Below are 19,171 nucleotides of genomic sequence, written 5' to 3'. Positions count from 1 at the left end.
GCTTGTATTTTTTTTTTAAGCCACAATTTCTTGTTTGAACACAATCTGGGATGCAATACATGTTTTGGTAGTTTAAGCATACTAAATCCATTTAGATTTTTCAATATCTAAATGTCTGTGTTTCCCAGTTTTATATTGATTTAGAAGTCTCTAATAATGTTTCTGAAATCAGAGAAAACAAAACAATAAGCTATTTCATTTTTTTATTCTCTGTAAATGTCATTACTCATAAATGTCAAGATAAACTTGCTTTGAGTGTTATGCAATTTAACATGTCACATATCATTGATATCACAAAATAATAGCATGAGTCACATTTGAAGATACCTAAGCAGACCTTTTTTTATATGTGGAACTCAGGACAAAGATAAAGCTTTTTTTTTTTTTTTTGGCAAGAGGGTATGTTATGAAAAGTAATATAAAGCATCTTTAACAAAGGGATACATTGGATTTAAAATGTCACATCCTTTCGTTTCTATCCCCTCTACCAAATATAGACATTGTGAAATTTTATTCAGTGTTGGACATCACATATTCCTATGATTTAAATGTGTTTGTTTAACCATATTTATTATAAAATGATAAAAGAACTGTAGCAAATACAGTGTCTTCAGATGGAAAGTTTTTGAAGCATATTTTTTCTACCTCTACACAGAGAGGTAAAAATATTTCACTTGTGCATGATGTAAATATGAATAAAATAATAAAAAATAAGTCTGAAGCAAACTAAGAGCAATATATTATCCTGTTTATTATGGACAGAATTTTGTTCTCCCCAAATCCATGTGCTGAAACCGTAACCCTTAAACCTACTGTGTTTGGAGATGGGTCTCTAAAAGGGAATAAAGTTACTTGAGCTTAATTAATGAAGAGCCTGAATCTATAGGACTGGTGTTGTTATAAGAAAAGGATACCAGGGAGATGTGCAACAGAGGAAAGACCATGTGAAGACACAGCAAGGTGGCTGTCAATAAGCCAAAGATAGTGGTCCTGGGGCAACCAAACCCGCCAGCACCTTACTATGGATTTCCAGCTTCCAGAACTGTGAGAAAATAAATTTGTTAAGTCAACCAGTCTGTGATATTTTGTTTTGACGTTCCTAGCAAACTAATACACTACTTAATTTTCCTCAATATTTAAATACTTCAGCTGAGAATAACCCTTTTATTGTTAAAATAATTGCATTATTTTTTAAATAATTGCACTTATTTATAACTCAAAAAAGTCAAAACTTTTGCTTGAAAATAAGTTCCCATCAGCTGAATTAATGTCCTTGGATAGCAATATTTGTTGAATGCCAAATGTGTTTCAGACATTGTAATGGATTCTAGAAACACCAAGATTAATTAAGCACAGTCTCCATCATCAAGGCACATATGGTCCAACGGAGGATACTGACAAACATTCCATTAATTTTGTCAAATGCTGCAGCCAGGAATCAGGGTTGAGAACCACAGCTTGAATCTAAACTTTATTCATAGGTGATATTGAGAAACATCTGATGAACTGATGGGCAAGCGGTATTAGCAACTTCCTCCCAGACCACCAAATCCTCACAGAAACTGGTCCTAACCAAATAAGGAAACATGTGTGTTCCCAGAACAAAGTTTTTTTTTTTTTTTTTTTTTTTTTTTTTTTTTTTTTTTTTTTTTTTTTTTTTTTTTTTTTTTTATTGTCAGCAGCATCAGGACACCTCCCAAGGCCTATTTCACGTTCGTACTACATATTTGTTGCAGAAGTAAGACATCTGCTAGAATGGCATGCTGCCTTCTGCTCTGTCTTGTGGAGTGAGCTTTCATGACTAGGGAACAGATCTGACTCTTAGACTACTGAAATATTTTGGAGCAAGTCATAAAAATAATCTGCATTTCCATCCCACCAACAATTTATTCCTTGCTAATATGATTTCCAGATATTTCCCATGCCTACTGGATACACCAGCCAATACTGAAAACACAGCTTGCCACCCTAGATAATTTCAACTACCTGAAGTCAAGTCTATTGTTGATTATATTACTCACTCTTTGTTTCCTAGCAATTGTGTGTGTAGGGCTCAGGGGGTGGAAGATGAAGGATGAGTGTGTGAGTGTGTTTGTGTGTATGAGTTATGCTTTCTCTAGATTTTCAGAATCAATGCCATACGGACATTTTGAAAAGCAGTTTTCAGGCTCTATAAAGTCTACAACAGCCCTTAAAAAAGAAATTAATTAGCGTTAAGAAAGTCAAAGACACTAGTTCTATATATCACCCCACTACTGGAATGCTAGCACCACATTTCCATTTCTTGGTTGCATGCTGGGTGTTAGACAGGAGACTCACATTGAGAGCACAGTCAGAAACAAAGATGTGCATGTATCCAAGCAACAAATGGCAGCCTGAGGAAACCAGAGGTGAAACTGCTGTTCTCTTGAGTTACTGAGTTTTCCAGCTGTTACAAAGATCCTTCATTTAAGTCATAGTCTGCACTTCAATTTTGTTTGCAAAAAAACCCATAAAGAAAAAGAAAAGTAGTTTTCCTTTGGCTTTGATGATATAGGTCACATACTACATTTGAGAAATATTCCCTTTGGTCCTTATAGGAATTAGGAGAGGTTACTATGCCTTTCAAAAGAGCACTTATTTTAAGGCTACAAAGGAATAAAATCACCAAAGATTGCTAGGATGAAAGATTCAGAAGTTATAATGGCCAACTTCCCACATTTGGTTGTGAGCTAATAGCCATCATTGATATAGGGAATGTAACTGCAACAAAAGGTTTAGAGTGAAAAATAACTCCACTGATGTTTGGATTTCAGATGCCTAAGAAAGCAAATTCAAGAACTTTAGTATATTGGACAGGTAAATGGACTATAGCTAGAGAGTCAGGAATCTCTGCATGGGAGTTATAATTGCACTTCTATGTGCACTGTAGAAGGGGATACATCTCCAACCAAGTAATAGTGTGTGTAGAAAGAGAAAAAAAAAAAAAAAAGCTTGCAAGAGAATCCTGGGTTATAGTGAAAATAAACATAACAAAGGCCATGGGGTTGGGGGTGGAAAGCCTAGAGGTAGAAAGAAAGAGAGAGAGAGAGAAAAAAAGAAACTCACAAGAGAGAAAAATGTTAAGCCAATCATGGGAAATGAGGGCTTCAAGAAGGAGGACATGATCCACCAATGCACCTGTTGCAGATATAATGCCAGTTAATAAATGAAAAAGGTGCGTTGGATATAGGAATGAAAATGTAACTGTGCAGCAGTGCTAAATAAACGCAGTGTCAGAAAACTTTAGATTTAAAGCCAAGTTTGATAGTTTATAACTCTGTGACCATGAACAAGTTATTTCTTTTAAACTTGAATTTCTCTGACTATAAAATGGGGATAATACTCTTACCTTCTTCTTAAAGTTAAATAATTAATGTTAAGAACTTGAAAATTATCAGCTTTTGTGTGCCTGGATGACTAAGCAGCTGAGCTAAGCATCTGCCTTTGGCTCAGATCATGATCCCAGGGTTCTGGGATCGAATCCTGCATTCAGCTCCTGCTCCACAGGGAGGCTGCTTCTCCCTTTGCCCCCTCCATGAATAAACAAATAAATAAAATCTTAAAAAAAAAGTATCAGTTTTTATCTATTCCTTAGACTGTTATCAAACATCTCTCTCTCTCTCTCTCTCTCTCTCTCTCACACACACACACACACACCCCATACAGAATATGTGATAAGAAAGTGGGGTGGATCTATAAGCTATTTCCATTTCAACCTTGAACTTCCATTGTCAATAATGAGGTGGAGCTTTTATCCAGAATTGCTTGAATCCTACTACCTGCTTTCGTTTTCCTTTCTTCTAAAATGAATTGAAACACTGAAGCTTTCAACTGAGGACAAAATGAGCCAACTACTTTTGAATTTTTAAATCTAATCTTGGTGAACATCTAGAGAAGAATTTCCTCCCTCCCTTTCTCCTTCCTTTTTTTTTTTTGTTCTTCCTCCCTCTCTCTTTCCATCCTCTCTCTTTCTTTCTGACAATTAGTGACTTTTCCTTTTTGCTAAGTCAAAAATGATTCTAGAGTAACATATGAAACATCCAAGATGGCTAAAGAAACTAATTTTACTTTTCAGTTGTCTCCTTCTTCATCTCTTGATCTTTTCCTGCCTTTCCCCCCTCAATCTTTTTCCAATAGTTTCTTCTCTTCCCCATCCTCTTTCCCACTGTATTCTTCTTTCTCTCTCCATCTTTCCTTTAGAAAGTCAAGAAATATACTGAAGAGTCCCTTTAGAAACTCAGTAAATCTATCAAAGACTGTTTTCAAACCTCATCTTTTAATTGAGGCATAACTATTAGTGTGTTACTTTTGTTGGTGATGCCAGGATAGGAACAGGGCTGCTTAGAGTCATGGGATGCTCTGCATGGAATTATAGGAGTCTTGCAATGAGTCAGAAGCATATAGAATCTCTCTTGTCGGGATCCCTGGGAGGCGCAGCGGTTTAGCAAAGCCTGCCTTTGGCCCAGGGCACGATCCTGGAGACCCGGGATCGAATCCCACGTCAGGCTCCCGGTGCACGGAGCCTGCTTCTCCCTCTGCCTATGTCTCTGCCTCTCTCTCTCTCTCTCTCTCTCTCTCTCTGTGACTATCATAAATAAATAAAAATTAAAAAAAATAATCTCTCTTGTCCACATGAAAAGAAAAAAAGGAATCATGAGATATCAGCAAAGGAATGTCTAAAACTTACACCTCTATCCTTTGTTCTTCAAACCCACTGGAAATAAAATCCCTTGTTAAATTCTTTCCATTTAGTCTGTTGCTGTATTCCTTAGTAATTATTTTATTTAGTCTTTCAAATGAGAATAAAACTATGTTTGATCAAAGATAGCTTTTGGCAATTTCTTTTTTGTTTAAACTTTAATATTTATCTCTGAGATTTTAGATTCTTACGAGTCTATTTTAAGAACTTAGAAAAAGTAGTGCTATCAATACCATTTAACCAAATATAAATTCAATGTCTCAACATTTTGTGAAACTCATAGAATGAGAGTGATAGAATATGTCCTTTAACTGTGCAATTGCATAATTTCTCAACTGATGCTATTTTTGGACACACATGTTAATTAAACAAAATAAATGTGTGTACAATCTATTTCAAGTTTCTGATACTTCAAAATAAATTGAAAAATGGCATGATTCAAATTTTAAAATGAAATATCATGGGACAATCCTGAACTTTTTCAAAGATACAGCTTTTATGAAGAGATTCAGGGAAGATTTTTTTTAAAATGAAATCTTGCATGGGTTGCCAGCTACAAGTTGAGAAATTAAATCATTAATGTGTAGCTCTGACTAAGAGGGGAGAAGATGCATGGTGATCTCTGTGCTATCACCCCTTTATCATGAACTCCGTTATGGATAGAGATCTCTATCTTCTCTCTGAGACTTTGGCCAGTTGTGAACATGTATTAGAAAAATCAAGATAATTGGAGATATTCCTGAATATATTTTGAATTATTTTTCAACCTTCAACATTTTAATTCCAGATCACCATTTAGGGTTTTGAGTTGTTCATAAAAATATGAAATATCCTAATTATTTCTCTTTCATATATATGTTATCATAGACCCCTTTTATGTGTACCTTTTTGCTCCAGTTGAGCTTGTCATTAATGCAACTGCCTGAATAGTGAAGATGATTTTCTAACTTTAATTTCTGAATTTTTATGTTATATTTTTGTATCACATAAAGTTCTTTGTCTACAGAAATTCATTTCTTCTTTCTTTCCTTCCTTCTCTTTTTTCTTTTCTTTCTTTTTCTCAGAAGGCACAATTAGCTTTTAATAACCAAAAAATATTATGTAACTTGAAAGTATAGCATTTGATTTTCTTCTGATTTCTGAATTAGAGTTTTTACTATAGCCTATGCAACTTCTTACAAAAAAATAAACACAAAACAACAACAACAAGAAGCTGGTTTATGACCTCACTTTTAAAAGGAGGCACATTCAAAGAAATTGTAGCCTGACTCCCCAAAATTATCTGAAACAAAATTTTATCTAAGTCCATGAGAAAATGGTAAGCAGCGTTTTCAATTACTTGTATGCATTAAAAAAGAAAACCAAACTTCCAAAGCCCTACCGCATCTCCGTTTGCCAAGTTGAGGCAGAGACGAGGGGGAGGCAAGAGTCAAGACTTCAGATAAAAAATTTAAATAGGCATTAAAAATCTCAATAATAAACACAAATCCTATTTATTTCAATGCAGTCTTATAAAATCAAAGTTAATGCAAAAAAATCCATGGTGAACAAAATATTGAAATGTTACTTAAGGACAGGATCCGACCTTACGCTTGCACAACTCCTTTCCCTTATAAGACCCTCAACTTGGCCCTGTTTATTGCTCCGAGTTCGTCCCTCACACACAAAGCCACAAGTCAATCTCTCTCTCTCTCTTTCACACACACACACACACACACACACACACACACACGGCCCACTTTTCCTTCCATTCCTCTTAAGTTGTTCTCTCACTGACCCTCTTTTCTTTAAGTGATATTAGCTGTAGGATAATATGTTGTCTTGGGTTTCTCTATTTTTCAGTGTCCCCTTATTAACTCCATTATGCACAAAAGGGGGGGCCCAAAGATTGACCCAACGAGAAAGGCTCTTTTGTCCTTAGAATTATGTCTAGGCTTAATGAAAAGAGAGATATCATATAGAGTAATATATTGATAATGGCTAATCAACTTATATTCATAAAGACACATCTGGTTTGTCAGCACCTTCACATATGGTTACTTGTGTGCTCCTTCCCTGTGACTAACAGAAGGAGTATGACTATCCCTTTTTGCAGATGAGAAAATAGGCACAGAGAGGTGAATTACCTATGCAAGTCCACAAAAAGTTTCTTTGCTTAGTGTATAAGTTGTGTAGCCCAATTCTTTACTCACTGTTTTTTGTTTAAAATTCCATATTTGAAGAAAAAGTTAGAATTTGAACTCCCGGTTGTAGAGTTATTATTAATGTGAATGCTTACTGTCTGTTGTGAGAAGTTTTTACTGGAATAAGCTAGGGATATAAGCTACTGTAAAATATCAACTATTCTGACGCTGCCAAATAAAACAAAAGTATACAATAGGTTTGTGTCTGTGTTTCCAAGCAGTTTTGACAACAATGATGGTATGTGCTGTCAAAGAAAAAAAAAAAGTTAGCACCATCCAAAAATAGTTTTCTTGCCTTTTGGGTTGATTTCTCTGTCAAAATGATGAACCAATTGTGCAAGGAGAATCAGCATTTGGGGGGGGATCTTTACCTGTCACAGCAGCCTGTCCTGCCAAAGTGTAAGCTGATAAAAATGCCTGAAGTTTTCTATTATCACCAACTATAGTCCTGATTTTAAAGAAGAAAAACTAAGTGCAGATCAAGATGCTCAGGAAATAATATAAGGAGAAACATCCTCAAAATAATGGAAGCAATAGCTTCTTAATCTAGATCCGCTTTACCACTAACTCTTAAGTGTTAAAAGAAAAGCATAATGCTGATGGTTATTAATTATTAATTTCTTCACATATTCTTCATATTTCATACCAAACTCCATACCAAAGTACAGGTAAGAATTCAAGTTGCAGCCATTAAAGAAAAGGGTCATACCCCTCTGGAATGCTCAAAAAAATGTATCAAATTATTTTCTAAAATAGCCCAAAGCAGCTAAAGTAGTTTCAGATTGCTTCAGGCATTCCTAAATTCCTAACTGACAATGTTAGGAAATGTAGCTGTAATCATATCTTTCTCATTCAAGAAAAAGTTAGTAATTGCAAAAAATAGACACTAGCTTCTCATATTTGCACATTTTAAAATCAAGAACAAAGTGTACAATGCCCTCCAGATAATATTTATCTTTGACCAAAAATACTAAATACTGCTGACTAGAGACAACTAACAAAATGGATTTCTTCAGACAGTTCTGAGTCTAGAAGGTATAACTTTCTCTAACAATAGCACCTGGGAAAAGAACTGCACTAGTAATTATATTGGGGTGAAAATTATCATTGCTTTGTGCATATTTATGAATAAAAGGATTTGTGTTAATTCACTAAGAGTCAAGAAAAGATAGTTTAATGCTGTTTATTGGACTTGAGTCATTTGCTAAAACTGGAACTCATACTAACATGTAGTAAATCTCAGCGTAGATAAATACTGTTGAATACAATTTGGCATATTTTCCACATGCACTGACAGCCAAGGACCTGAGTGTGGTGCATTAGTAGATTGTATTACTAGTAAGGCTTGGAAACACAATAGTGAATGGCAGTAAAAGGTATTTTCTATTTCATACTTTGAGTGAACAGGATGTTAAAAATCTATCTCTTCCAATCCAAGAATATTTGTGAGAGACAATCATTCACATTTAGCATGAACTACTAATAGCAAACAAAGACCTCACTAACTGGTTGTCCCATTATTTTTAAGCACCTCCCTCTCCCCCTTTCCCTTCGCCTTCCCCTCCCATCCTTCTCCTCCTCCTCTTATTTTTTTTTAACTATATTCGAGTCAAAATCTGCCATCTTATAAGTTCCTCCCATTGTTCTAAAGTCTGTCTTGTGGGACACTCCTGAATAATTTTTGTCCTTTTTCCAAATAGAAGGTTATCAAAATCAAGAGGCATCTACCTGTTCTCTTCTATGGATTCTAATTTCACTATTTAAATATCTCCAGTTTCTGCAACTGTTGTATTTATAACAAATAATTTAGACACCCACACACCAACTCAACTCCCAAATTTCTTTCTTAGATGTTTTCAAACTTGTGAAACAGGCACAATCATAGGAACTCAAATATTGATGTAAAGATAGATTTGATTTCAAAACTAATGCAGAGAACTGAGTTTCTGACAGTCAGTACCTCCATCAGAGGCTTTCCTATCTCAGGCAACAGCAAATTTGCTTTTGCTGTTGCTGTTCTTTCTTTCCTTATCTCAATTTCTTTCTCTCTTTTTCTCTCCCCATATTTAATATGGTAAGGAATCTTTTCCATCTTCAAAATGTATTCAAATTTTGGCCACGTCTCATCTCCCCCTTGCTATAGCATGGTCCATGACTGCTTGCCTGGGTTATTGTAGATGGCCTCTTACATAGGCTGCCCACATTTCCCCTTGCCACCTAGCACAGCCGACTTTCTCCTCCAGCACATGGATCCTGTGTCGGCTGATGTGTAGGCTGATGGCACTACTTTGCTGCAAACCGTGTAGTCCTTGCCCCTCTCTCAAGAGGGTGTGCTTCCTTTTCCTTCAATGTTCTCTCTCATGTTCTAGAGCTCTCACTCTTCCTCTCACTCTGATCCAGCCCCACCAGTCTCCTTGCTATTTTGAGAAGGACAGACACATTATCATCTGAAGGCAGGAATTCTCGACATCAGCATTACTCACTAGATATTTGGGCTGGATAATTCTTTGTCATAGGGGACTGTTCTGTCATAGGGGACTGTACTCACTAGGTGCTAGAAGAAAGCCCTACCCTACGTTCTGTGACAAACTACATCCAAACGCTGCCAAATGTCCTAGAGTTTCAACAAGAGTAGTTTCTTGTTGAAAGCCACTATCTTAGAGCCTTGGTGTATTGTGTTTCTTCTTCTTAGAAGAGTATTTTTACCATTATAAGTATTCTCATGTTTTTCTGAACTTTACCCAAATATCCAGGTGTTTTTTTTTCTTTCTTTTTAATTTTCCTGGACACTATAACTAAAATCTAACACAAATTCTTATTTTACATTTTTCTAGTTTTTTTTCTTCAAATTTACCCATAGCTAATATACTTTTAAAGACTTTATAAAGCAATTTTAGCTTCACAGCAAAATTGAAGAGAAGGTGCAGAGATTTCTCATCTACCCCTTTCCCCCACACATGCATAGCCTCCTTTACCATCAACATCCCACGGCAGAGTGGTACTTTTATTATAATTTATGAACCTACCTTGACACATCACTAATACCCAAAGTCTAAAATTTACATTCAGGGTCGCTCTTGGTGTAAAAGCTACAGGTTTGGACAAATATATATATATATATATATATATATATATATATATATATATATATCTCCACCATTACAGTATCATAGAGAGTAGTTTCTCTGCCCCAGAAATCATCTGTGTTCCACCTATTCATCCTTTCCTCCCTCTTAACTCCTGACAATCATTGATCTTATTAGTCTCCATGTTTCCATTTTTTTTTAAATTTTCAAATGTTATGTAATTAGAATTATATTAGTACATTGCTTTTTCAGATTGGCTTCTTTCATTTAGTAGTGTGTCTTTTAAGGTTCTTCTATGTTTTTTTCCAAGGCTTGGTAGCTCATTTCCTTTTAACATTAAACACCATCCCACAGTCTGGATGTACCAGTTTATTCATTCACCTTTTGAAGGACATCCTGATTGCTCCCAAGTTTTGACATTTGAATAATGCTGCTATAAACTATCTGTGTGCAGGCTTTTGTGTAAACATAAGTTTTCAATTCCTTGGATAAATATTAAGGAGCACAACTACAGGATCATAAGGTTTAGATTTGTAAGAAAATACCAAACTCTTCCTAAAATGGCTGTGATATTTGCTTTCCCACCAGAAATGTATGAAAGTTGCCATTGCTCCACATCTTTGCCAGCATTTGGTGTTGTCAGCATTCTGGACTTGGACCACCCTAAAAGGTGTGCAGTAGTATTTCACTGCTGTTTTAATTTGCCTTACCCTGATGACATATGATATGGAGCATCTTCTCGTGTTTAATTGCCATCTGTGTGTCATGTCTGGTGAGGTGTCTCTTAAGGTTTTTGGCCCATCTTTAACTTGCTTTTTGTTGAGTTTTAAGTGTTCCTTTTATTTTGGATACCAGTCCTTTATCATATGTCTCTTTTTCAAATAAGGTTCCCACTCCCAGTCTGTGATTTGTCTTCCGATTCTCTTAACATGGTTCTTGCAGAGCAAAAAATTTTCAATTTTAATGAAGTATATCTCATCTATTTTTATCATGGACTGTGTCTTTGGTGTTGGACCTAGAGTCATCACCATACTCAAGATCAGCTAGGTTTCTCCTAGGCTGTCTTTTTTCAGAATGTCACATTTTGGTCTGTGATCTATATTTATTTTATTTTGGTAACACACACAATATCTGTGACTAGATTCATTTCTTAAATGTATATGTCCTGTTGTTCCAGCACCATTTGTTGAAGAGACCATTTTGTCCCATTCTGTCGTCTTTGCTCCTTTGACTGTATTTGTATGGGTCTAGTCCTGGGCTCTCTGTTCTGTTCCATTGATCTATATGTCTATCCTTTTACCAATGCCACACTGTCTTGTTTACTGTAGCTTCTTAGTCTTTTTTTTTTTTTTTTAGATTTTATTTATTCATGAGAGACACAGAGAGAGAGGCAGAGACACAGGCAGAGGGAGAAGCAGGCTCCATGCAGGGAGCCTGATGTGGGACTCCATCCGGGGTCTCCAGGATCAGGCCCTGGACTGAAGGTGGCGCTAAACCGCTGAGCCACCGGTTCTTAGTCTTGAAGTTAACTTCAAGTTAACTTGAAGTCTTGAAGTTAACTGATAACATCAGCCCTCCAACTCTGTTCTCCCTCAATATCGTGTTGACTACTCTGAGCCTTTTGTCTCTCCAGATAAATTTAGAATATGTTTGTCAATAGTCACAAAATAGTTTGCTCAGGAGGGGAAAAAGAAAAATAATGAAAATTAATAGACCACACATTTGAGGAAATGATAGAAGACTGTAATGCTGAAAATTAATGCATATTCTGAATGACAGCTGATATTGGGAAAGCAGCCCCTGAGTGGGATGCCTGAGTCTTCAGATCTCTGGTTAAGTGAAAAAAAAAAAAATCTGAGTGCACTCAAGTGGGCAGCTCATTCTGCGGAGCAAAACCAATGATTCTTATTGGAACATGATTCCCAAAGTTTATTCTATCCTTCATAGCAGCAGAGAAAGAGGAACCAAAAGATGTTTGAGGTGCAAATACATAACCCCCACCAAAGATAAAGGAATAATAGACTCAAAAATATTTCTCTGGAGCAAAAGAAGACTTTAGCCAAATGCATCACTTGGTATTTGAACAAAATAATAAAAATATAGCCTTGCTGAAGGCCATTGGCCAGATTTCTATGACTAATGATACAGGAATAAGGGAAAGCACAGTACACAGAACTATTAAATTATTACTCCAAAAGGATATGAATTTATCAGCAGAGAGATACTTAAATGCTTAGGTTTATTCCACTACCAGCCCAAACTTGTGAAACTATAAACATGTGGTTTCTTTCCTCTTCTCTTTCCAAAGACATTGCTCACCAAAATTGAAGCCCACCATATTGAAGAATTTGAAAAGAATTGGGAAATTGCACTAGTTCACTTACAACATAATTTTATGTGCATCCTTTGCATGTTCTACTGTTTACTAGATCTCTACCAACCCAACTGAACAACCTAAGTCTGGTATATATATTATATTACTCTCAATCTGTCTATCTGTATCTGACTATATACTATGTCACCAGTTGCTTTTCATGTCAATACATTTAGTTCTAATTTTTATAGAGTCTGCATGCAATATCATTAAAAAAAGATATTGCAAATTATTTAATAAATTAATAAAACCTCTATTCAATGTTTAGTATAAACACTCTTCAATGGATATTAGTTTCATGTATATTGGTACATCATTTCATATTATTTAGGATATATTTCAAGATAAGGTATTTGTGAGTTGAATGGCATATATTGTTTGTTTTTATTGTCAGATACATCTTCAATATAAGTTGTATAAATTATCTATTGAATACATTAGTAGCATGTATCCCCCACCTTTTGAGCTCTTTCAATATATGATAACTCTCCCCATACTGTAATGAAACCAAAGTCTTTTTTTAAATTTATGTTACTATTTTTTATTTTTTAAAATTTTATTAATTTTATAATTTATTTTTAATTTTTTGAATTTATATTACTATTAAAAAGATTGAGCATATTTTAGCTTTTAAAATTATTTCTCTTTGCTTCTGACTTTTCTTTTCTTTTGCCTTTTTCATAGTATTATTAGTTTATTAAAAACAAAACAAAACAAAACCCGTATCTGTCAACGTTCCGGGAAGATGGCAGTGTAGGAGGACCCTAAGCTCACCTTGTCTCACTGATACAACTAGATAACACCCATGTCAGAGTAAATGACCCAGAAAACAACCCAAAGACTGGCAGAACAGACACTCCATACCTAAATGTAGAGAAGAGGCCATATCCAAGAGGATAGGAAGGGCAGAGATGTAGTTCAGGAGACATATGGACTCGTGGGACTATCTACAGAAGGGAGAGATACCCTGAACATGGAAAAGCAAATGACCAGACCCTCACACAAAGCACCTCAGCACTAGGAACCCACAAGAAAATCACAATGGCATAATTTCACTACTTCTTATAATCTGCAAGGCTTAACTCAACCTGGAATTTTAAAAATTAGTGGGCTTGGCTCTGGGAGAGCCGGGAGGATAATAGGAAATTGAGTCTCCTCCCTTAAATAGACAATACAACAAACAGGACTTTAGAGATATAGCATAAAAGCAGAGTTTGAAAAACACGAGGGGGTATATGGGAGAGTGAGTTGCCTAGTAATTTCAGGGCTTATGCTGGAGGGGCCAGGACTGATGGCAGATTTTTCAGGAATGAAGGAACTGCCTGGTGCCATTTCCCTTCCCTGGGCCCCAGCCTAGACAGTGAGACACCAGTGCAGTACTAACATTCCCTGAAATGACTTGCTAACACTAAACCCTATCCCTGTGTTCTGCTAGCAGGCCCCTCCAGCCAGCCTTGGTTCCAGGTATCCCCCCACAACAGACCTGCACAAATCTAGCTAACACTGGATTTCCCCCCCATTTCATTCTCCTGTAGACCTGCCTCCTCCAATATGGCCTTGGCTGGAACCCTCCAAAGTTGTGCCAAAAGCCTGTCAGGGTGCAAGCAGCTCCAACAGGGACCAGCATGATTCCAAACTTCCTCTTGTCTCAGGGAAATGGTAAAATAACCACATAAACTAGTCCAACTGTGGCCCCAATAGTGGGCTGGAAGCAGACATCTGGTCTGACTACAGGTCCCACACAGTGACAAAAACTTCTCAGGGGAAAACAGAGGCAAAGCACCCAGCAGTTGGCTGCAACTACATCTATGGCAAATGTCTGGTCTGACTCAACTAAAGTCCAAGGCAGGCACAGACTGTCCCACTAACAATACAGGGACCAATGCCTACCCACAACAGGCAAAACAAGCCCATCATAGACAACTAGACTGAAGACAAAAGCAGTTCACCCATAAGGCAAAGTGACACACATAAGAGACACCCCTGCAACACCAGGTTCTTGTAAACAGGGGACACTGCACTGCATGGCACTACAGGACTTCTTCATAAGGCCTTGTTTACTTTCAAGAACAAAAGACAACAAAAGCTGACTTTCCTAACACATAGAAACAGACTCAGAGAGTTGGACAAAAAGAGGAGACAGAGGAATAGGTCTCAAATGTAAGAACAAGACAAAATCATACCAAGAGAGCTAAACATAATGGAGATAAATAATATACCTAACAGAGAATTTAAAGTAATTGTCATAAAGATATTCGCTAAACTTGAGAAAAGAGTATAGGACCTCAAATACACCCTTAACAAAGAGAGAGAAAACATAAAATAGAACCAATCATAGGGCAGCCCGGGTGGCTCAGCGGTTTGGCGCCGCCTTCAGCCCAGGGCCCAATCCTGGAGACCCGGGATCGAGTCCCATGTGAGGCTCCCTGCATGGAGCCTGCTTCTCCCTCTGCCTGTGTCTCTTCCTCTCTCTTTCTCTGTCTCTCATGAATAAATAAATAAAATCTTAAAATAAAAAAGAACCAATCATAGATGAAGAACTTAATAACTGAAATTAAAAATAAATCATGAAATAAATAGTAGATTATAGGAAACAGAACAGGTCAGTGGCCTGGAGAACGGAGCAACAGAAAGCAATCAAGCTGAATAGGAGAGAGAAAAGTTATAATAAAAATGAAAGTACACTTACAGAATTCAGTGACACCATCAAGCACAGTAATATTCACTTTCTTGGGATCTCAGAGGGAGAAGAGAGAGAAAAGGGGGTGAAAAATTTATTTGAAGAAATAATAGCTAAAAACTTCCCAAATCTAGGGACAGAAAGAGAAATTAAGATCCAAGAGGCCCAGAGAACCCCAACCAAATCAACCCTTACAGATCCACACCAAGACACAAAGCAATTAAAATAGCAAAAAGCAGTGAATTTTAAAAGCATCAAGAGAAAAGAAAATAGTGAAAAAATCTTGAAAAAGAAATACAAACCTGGAGGTATCACAATCCCAGATTTCAAGAGGCACTACAAAGCTGCAGTAATCAAAACAGTATGATACTGGCACAAAAACGGGCACAGATCAATGGAACAGAAAAACAGCCAAGAAATAAACCCACAATTACATGATCAATTAATCTTCCCCAGGAGGGCAGCCTGGGTGGCTCAGTGGTTTAGCGCCACCTTCAGCCCAGGGCGTGATCCTGGAGACCCGGGATGGAGTGCCACGTTGGGCTCTCTGCATGGAGCCTGCTTCTCCTTCTGCCTGTGCCTCTGCCTCTCTCTCTCTCTCTCTCTCTCTCTCTCATGAATAACTAAAATCTTTAAAAAAAAATCTTCAGCAAAGGAAGCAATAATGTGCAATGGGAAAAAGTAGTCTCTGCAACAAATGGCCTTGGCAAAAATAGACTGCTACATGCAAAAGAATGAAACTGGACTACTTCTTTACACAATCCACAAAATAGCTCAGATTGGATTAGGTACCTAAATGTGAGACCCGAAACCAGAAAAATTCTAAATGAGAGCACAGGCAGTAATTTCTTTTACGTTGGCCACAGCTATATTTTTATAGATACGTTTCCTGAGGCAAGGAAACAAAAGCAAAATAAACTACTCGGACTATATAAAAATAAAGAAACAATCAATAAAACTAGAAGACAACTGAGTGAATAGGAGAAGATATTTACAAATAACATATCTGATAAACGGTTAGCATTGAAAATATATAGAAAACTGATACAACTCAACACCAAAAAATTAAAATCCAATTAAAAAAGCACAGAAAACGTAAACACACATTTCTTCAAAGAAGAAATACAGATGGCCAACAACCACATGAAAAGATGCTCAATGTCACTGAACATCAAGAAAATGCAAATCAAAACCACAATGAGAGCACCTCACACCTGTCAGAATGGTTAAGATAAAAAAATGCAATAAACAAGTGTTAGCAAGGATGTAAAGAAAAAGGAATATTTTCAAAATTCAATTCATAGTTGCCTACATTTATTCTTTTACTTATTTTTTGTCTACATTTATTCTTAAGATAAATTTGAAAATAGATTTATATAATTGTTTTATATCAGATCATATTACTAAATTCTTATTTCTAATCATTTCTCAGCTATTTGTCTTAGAAAATGTAATTTCTCTAATAATATGAAAAGCAAGTTTAAAATGTATATAAAGAGAGAAATTTGGGAATACAAGGTATCATTTTAGAAAAAATGTCAATCATTTCGTAAGTTTGTTGACTGTTCATCTGCCTAGTTCTGCTTTGTGTTATATCTTCATCATTTTCAAATGCTTAACTGCAAATAAAGGTTGGTAGGTGCATGATTAAATTACACTCCAAGTAGAGTTGTCAGATTTAATAAAAAATAGAGGAGGATGACCAGATAATATTTTTTGTGCATAAATATGTTCCAAATGTTGAACATAAATCCAAATTTAACTGGAGTTCCATAGTTTATCTGGCAATTGTAACCCAGCACGAGGTCAAGTGCCATTCAATTTAAAGAGCCAACCTTAATTTCAAGTTTGTAAGTTTATCTTTCCTAAATTTCAATGTGTATTCAAAAATGAATTAACTATAAAAATCGTTTCTATTTTATTCCTTTTATTTATTATTTTGAATTTTCAAAAATACATTTCCTTTAAAAAATGAAGTTGGTAAATGTTTGCTATCTTTGATTATCACAATAAAAAAACTGAAAACCTTATGTGTAACAGAGTTCCTATATAAAGTTAATGACGTCCCAAACCAGAGAACCTACAGGCATGCCCCTTAACTCCTCTACCTTGGAAAGAAAAGTACAATGCTCCTTCTCTGTTATAAACTTGTCCTGTAAAGCCCAGAGAGTAGATACCAAAGATGAATTCTGAAAGGGCCCAGAGCAAAATTTTCCTACATTCACTTTGGGCTAGTATGCCAAATATTTTATTCGGAATCAGAAAAAGAGTTGATCTACTCCAATAACGCCACCTTCAGTCAGAACACACTTACGAATTCACAAAATATAACAGTCCATTATATTTTCTAAAAATGTCTCTTTAAAAATGAAAAGAAGGAATGGAGGAAAAAGGATTGTACAAAAAATAAGATCTCAGATCTCAGATTTTGACCATTTGAAGCAGCAAGTTTAATCCAGCAAATGTAAATTGTATTTCCTTATATTATATTACAGATAAAGAGTGTAAAAGAATACTGTGCATTCTTCTTGTTTAATCTTACTTCGCATGGCAATCTTTTATATACTGCCTTTTGAGCATTTTTTCTTTATATCCTGTTCCATTCCCCCCTAATATTCAACACATCTTTGTTCCTTTCCATTTCTATGCTTTTCTGTGCTCCTTGTTAAACTAAATCCTAAAAGTGTCTAAAATGGTACCCATTCTTCTTCAGCATTAACAATTTTTCAAAATTATTGACAGCAAAAGGAGAATGTAGTTGTTCCACAAAATCACTGAGGGAACTGGAAATTAACATGAATGTCCCTTATTTGAGCAAGGGAAGTTTAACAGCTGCCAAGGATAACAGATTAATTTAAGTCATTTCTATAAACTCTTCACTCAAAAAGAATAGGAATGAATTGGATGGAGTCTATTTGACTCAACATTATCTTTGGCTTTCTGTTCTCTTGTAAATTCACCTCCTCAACTACCTGCTTACTAGTGCTCAGTTCCATTTGATCTTTGGGAAGTCAGAAACCTAGGGATAATTGTTAGATTTAACCCTTTTTTATTCTAATCCAATCCAGTCTGTAGTGGACATGGAGGAGCCATATAGCAGATAGATATGAGACATGCTTGCATTAATTTAAGAGTTTTTTGTTCAACAGATATATCTATATTTTATTTCTATATTAATAGTAGATGTACTTATTCTCAATTATTACCATTTAACTAACCCCATGCTTTGAAAGCATATTAACACTTTGTCTGTACAACTTAATAAGGGAATCATTTTTTTTTTTCTTAACCAGGATAGTTGAGTTGTCCTCAGCTTCTTAAAATATCCGTTTGGGAATAGGATTATAGTCTCATAAAATAATTCAGTACCATACTTGCTGTTTACTTAAAATTAAATGTAATAGACTGCTGTTATTAGAAATAATTGTTTCATTTAATTGTTTGAAATAAAATATAAACATCATTGTCATTTCAGTGTTTTTAAACATTTCAGAGATGTGTTCATGTTATGATTTAGCCATATGCTCTTTCTTATTTTAAAAGGTTTACTAAAAAACTATGATTTTTCATTCTGTGAGCAAAATAAAATAGTGTGATATTTTGATTTATAATTAGAATTAAACTATAAATATATTTGGTCTTTGTCCACCATGCCTTGCAGAGTACTTAAAAGCCTTTGTTACCTTCTGAGGGAGAACCATAAAGGAGTCTCTTGCTATGTTAATGAGATGACTTGTGGACTCCAACTAAGGAAGGGGCTGGCTGTCAGGTGACCCAACTATGTGAGAGAAGGTTGGAACTTTGGGTCCCATCCTCCAGACCTTCAGGTAAGAGAGTGGGACTGGAGTTTGAATCAGTTGCCCATGGATAAGTGATTTAATTGATCCTACCTTTAAAATGAAACCTCAATAAAAACCCAAAAAGAGCTGGTTTCTGAATTGGGGGAAGGGATCAGTCTTGAGAGATTGGCCTTTTAAACTATGGAATCTGATGCTCTGGTAGATAGTGGCAGAATTGGGCTAAATTGTAGGACATCCAGGTGGTAACTAGAGCCTTGCTTTTGGGGGGGAAATGGGGAAATCATCACACTCAAAGCACTTTGGATTTGGCTCCAGAACAGTAAATAGA

General features: G+C 35.9%; 1 long non-coding RNA gene across 1 annotated transcript in view; it reads left to right on the top strand.

The window, feature by feature from the left end:
* The first annotated feature begins 1,606 nt into the window (after positions 1-1,606).
* LOC144324195 (uncharacterized) overlaps positions 1,607-19,171 on the top strand; it is a 187,377-nt gene continuing 169,812 nt past the window's right edge. Inside the window, exon 1 of the long non-coding RNA XR_013389711.1 lies at positions 1,607-1,674. This is a non-coding gene — a long non-coding RNA (uncharacterized LOC144324195). The remainder of the gene's footprint in view (positions 1,675-19,171) is intronic.

This window comes from Canis aureus, chromosome 1 (genome assembly GCF_053574225.1).
Source record: "Canis aureus isolate CA01 chromosome 1, VMU_Caureus_v.1.0, whole genome shotgun sequence".
NCBI lineage: Eukaryota > Metazoa > Chordata > Mammalia > Carnivora > Canidae > Canis > Canis aureus.
Note: the sequence above shows the minus strand (reverse complement) of the source record. Positions and strands in the feature narration are given on the sequence as shown.